Raw genomic sequence first — 5,109 nt, 5'->3', positions numbered from 1 at the left:
GCATCTGCACGAATCATTGTAAAATAGGGCTATTGGTCGGGTAAGTTGAACCACTGGGACTGCGCTAGTCTAAGGCAACCTAAATGTCTAGAATCATTATAGAGTGATGAGGGGTTTATAAAGGGTTTATGTGTTTGTCACTAAACTAAGAAATTAAAATGCATAAAACAATAGATTGCAATGAAATTGAAGAAGTGAGATACAAGTAGAAAAGACTAGGGAGATGAATCCACACTACACCCTAAGTACATGCTAGATTAGGTCTAAATTTTGGGGATAAATAGCATATATGCAATGGTCAAGAAATATGAAGCAACTCCATTGCTTCATAATCATCAAGAATTTCACTTAATCAAAACAAGAATGATCCATCAAAAGCTACCATAGTTGAACTACTTAAACTAAGGTGTAGAATCAAATACACTATCTCAAGCAAAAGACCATCAAGCTTTCCATCAAATGGTGAAGCACATGAAGGTAGGAATCAAGTATAAACCATCAAAGGAGGTACCTAAGCAATGGAATATCAAGTTTCAAAATCAACATGCCTTGAAAAACATTCATAGTCTATATTTTCATTGTCACTATGAAAATAAAAGCAATAAGATTGATCCAATAATCATCAAAGATATGACAATGAACTTACATCAACCATTTACACATTAAAATTCATTACAAGAGGGAATATGCTCTTAGACTATGAAACTACCATACATTATACATTATAGTCCCCAAAAGTATAGCCTAATCTAGAACATGATCAAAAGAGGAGGCTTCATCACCTCCCTAGAGAAGATTTAGTTACCCATAGGAGCAATGGAAGAAGGAAGAAGCTTGAAGACCTCCTCCATTTTCGTGCTCCCTTCTTCAAGCTTGAAGAACTCTCCCTCCTTGCTCTCTTCTCTCTCCTCTAATCTTGTAGAATGAAGCTTAAATGAAATGTGTGGCTCTTATCCCTCTTATCTACCACCAAACTAGGCCCTCTCTCTCCTCCAAAAACATCCCCAACCACTTCATAAAAGAGGGCCATCCAAAATTGGAAATTTCAGAGCACAAGTGGGCTATCTCGTGGAGCAAACTGCCTAAATTTTGAGTGCTCGAAATAAGGCCTCGAGCACTCGAATTTAGTGTAAAAAGCTCCATGCTTCACTTGCTCCGCCCAGACCTACTTTGATGAAATGGCCATAACTTTGCACTCCGAACTCCGAATGACAAACCGTTCAAAGATTTGGAGATCTGATTCAGAGATTTAAAAACTTCATGTTTTGATAAAGACCCAAATCTCAAGTCTGGTTGGTCGAAAATGGGGAGAAAGGCAGTACTTCAGTGCTGTCAGGCAGTTCTGCGCACCTCTGGTAACAAGGCCATAACTCTCTGCTCCAAGCTCCGAATGATGAACCGTTTGAAGATTTAGAAAGCTAATTCAGAGCTCTAAATCTTTTATGTTATGATGGAAGTCCAGTTCTCGAGCTTTCTAGGTCAAAATGGCGAGCAAAGTCTTGACTCCACTGCTGATCTCGTGAAGCAATCTGCCCTAATTTCGAGCACTCGAAATAAGGCTTCGAGCACTCGAAAATTGGCCAGAATGCCCTATGCTTGGCTTGCTCCGCCCGGACCTACTTTGGTAAAATGGCCATAACTTTGCGTTCTGAACTCCAAATGATGAACCATTTGAAGATTTGGAAAGCTAATTCAGAGCTCTTAAAACTTCATGTTTTGGTGGAGATCCAATTCTCAAGGATGGTTGGTCGAAAATGAAGATCAAGGCAGAATTTCATTGCTGCCAGGCAGTTCTGCGCACCTCTGGTAACAAGGCCATAACTCTCTGCTCCGAGCTCCGAATGATAAACCGCTTGAAGATTTGGAATGCTGATTCAGAGTTCTAAATATACCATTTTATAATGGAAGTCCAGTTCTTGAGTTTGCAAGGTCAAAATGGCGAGCAAAGTCCTGACTCCACTGCTGCCAGAAATTCAGAATTGTGCCTTTTGATGGCCAAAACTCCACAAAGCCTTGATTTTGCTCCTTTTTTGGCAAATGGACCTGAAAATATATACATACACACAAATGAAGATAATCTACTTAAATAATTAAACGATGGACTTAACTAATGCAATTTAGGGCGCTTGAATATACAATATTCAGCGCTTATCAATTATATACATATATGGACTACTCTAGATATTTTTGAGTCTATCTAGGATGTATCTGCATATCGGGTTTATGTATGGATCGTAGTAGAATAGGACTTGCATGTGGGCCTGACCCACTCTCTTATTTTTCAGGTGTTCGTCAGTTCCAGGGTTAGAGCTTAGACGTGCAGAGCAAATACAGACATTCACTCCGCCGATTATGTAGGATTACTTTCTTTATCTAGCTTTGGACTTGTTTCAGTTCTTTTCTCTTTGGTTTGAGATTTTATTAGGGGTCCATGAGATGGATTCCCGAGTTGTAAATAAATGGAGGTTTTGGATTATTGGTTTTACAATAATAACCTTTAAGGATTTTTGTAATTAGATTTCTTTCAGCTATATTATTTCTTTCTTTTTAAATTCAGTTTTGTATTCCGTGTTCGTTTTACATATTAATTGTTTGGTATCCCTCGAATCTGTGCTCGGACTTGATCACCTGTGACTCTAGAATCAAGGTTTTGATAGTGTATTGACAAAATTGCGGAGATAGCTTCTGGGGAGGTTCCATTCTACTACGTTGGGGCTGATGGAGGTTTGAGGTACAAGGGACGGTTAGTGGTACCTTCTGTTGATGATTTGAGGAAGGATGTGATGATTGAGACTTACCACTCTGAGTTCTCTATTCATCCAGGTGGTGATAAGATGTATCAGGATATGAAGTGGCAGTTTTGGTGGGCAGGTATGAAGCGGGACATTGCTCTATTTGTCTCACGATGTAATATTTATCAGATGGTCAAGATTGATCACCAGAGGCCGCCAAAAGCTCTACAGCCATTGCCAATACCGGAGTGGAAATAGGAGAGCATTTCTATAGATTTTGTAGAGGGATTGCCAAACTCTTTCAAGGATCACAACTCTATTTGGGTTATTGTGGACAGATTGATGAAATTAGCTCATTTCTTGCCTATTCGCACTGACTTCACTTCGGAGCAGTTGGCGAGATTTTACATTACCAAGATTGTGAAGTTGCATGGCATTCCATTGTTTATTATATCGAACAGGGATTCGAGCTTTGTATCAGGATTTTGGAAGAGTTTTCAGCAGGCTTTGGGTACAGAATTACACCTTAGTACTTCTTATCATCCTCAGACTAATGGACAGACTGAGAGGGTGAATCAGATCGTGGAGGATATGCTTCGGTCGTGTGTTCTTGATTTCAAGGGCCACTGGAAGGATTACTTACCGCTTGTGGAGTTTACTTATAACAATAGTTTTCTGAAGACTATTGGGATGGCACCATTTGAGGCGTTATACGGCCGACCGTGTCGATCGCCTATTTGTTGGATGGAGGTTGGCGAGAGCAGATTCTTTGGTTCTGAGTTCATCAAGGATACTTCTGAGAAGATAGCTATTATTCGGGATCGCATGCGTACTGTCCAGAGTAAGCAAAAGAATTATGCTGATCGTCGCACTCGTGCTTTGAAGTTTCAGGTTGGGGATCAGGTTCTACTCAAAGTGTCTCCTATGAAAGGAGTCATGCGCTTTGGGAAGAAAGGGAAGTTGTCAACTCGATTTGTCAGTCCGTTCATGATTACGATTGAGTTAGAGCTGTTGCTTATCGGTTGGCACTTTCAGATAATTTGGATCGCGTGCATAATGTGTTCCATGTTTCCATGTTACGGAAATTTCTACGAGATGAGGATCGGTATCATCATATCGATGTTAGGGAGATTGAGTTGCAGCCGGATACAACTTATTTGGAGCCACCGTGTCGTATTGTCGACCAGCGGGATCAAATTCTTCGTAACAAAGTTATTCCTTTAGTTCGTGTCCAGTGGAGTCATCACAATGAGGCTGAGTCTACTTGGGAACGGGACGACGCAATTCGCTTGCACTTTCCTAAAATTTTGGAAGAAGGTAAGAGCGAATTCCGAGGACGGAATTCCTTTTGTTAGGGGGGAAGAATGTAATACCCCTAATTTCAAAAGGATAGTAACGGTATTTACTTTATTGTTTAAATTTCATTTTTAATTGTTGAAGTGCTTATGTGTTAATTTAATTGACTTAATTGACTTTTGTTTTGCTTAATTGATTATTTGATTAATTATTTTCTTAGTTGCTTTAATTATGGATTTAATTATATTCATTAATTGATTGTTTTAATTATTAGTTTAATTATATTAGGTACAAACTTGTTTTAATGAATTTAGTTATATTAAATTTAATTAGTGTCTAATTTAAATTAGTTTCTATCTTAACGTAACTGTAGGGAAGGTTACACACAGATAGTTATACATTAGGGTTATAGTTCACAGCCGACATTGAATTTAACCTAGATTGTTCTATGGGCCAAGTTATGCAGGATTAGGGTTAATGTCTAAGCCTATAAAAACATATGCTTACTTGGGTTTAGGGTTTTAGAAATATATAAGATTACGTCTGTAACACAAGGGACTGCTAAGAAACAGAGAGTGAGCAAAGGGGCATAGCAAAGCAGAGCAAGGGAAAACTCAGAGACGTGGAATTTGTGTTTTAACTCTAAAAAGGCAAGTCTCTGTTCTTCTCTTTCCCTTTAATTCGTGTTCAGTGCAAGCCTAGTTAGACTCCAGGGATTAATTAAAGGCTAACAACGGATTAAACAAACATTATATCAAATCTTGTATGCATGTATGAATTATATAAATCTCGTTGAAATAAGTGATTTGCATAATCCTTAATGTTTCTGTTATTTGTTCTTCTCGATGGTTGCGTTTAAGCTTTGATTAAAATTGAGATCATGATTATGTATTGATGACTTGTAATTAATCTAGGTCTAAGATTAAACCCTGAATCAGGTATTAAAAATAGTATTCGACTTCACTGAATAAATCTGTTTTGAATCGCTTAAGTTTTTAACTGAGATTCTGTAGTCGTTGCTACAAAAGGTTGGGTTCAACACAAGTTATGGTGGGATGTCAGTGGTTTAAGTTGTACCTAG

Source organism: Cornus florida, unplaced genomic scaffold, assembly GCF_030987335.1.
Source record: "Cornus florida cultivar Cherokee Brave unplaced genomic scaffold, ASM3098733v1 CherokeeBrave_3.0.0_Hap2_Chr04, whole genome shotgun sequence".
NCBI classification, from domain to species: domain Eukaryota; kingdom Viridiplantae; phylum Streptophyta; class Magnoliopsida; order Cornales; family Cornaceae; genus Cornus; species Cornus florida.
This window is presented reverse-complemented; position numbering follows the sequence as displayed.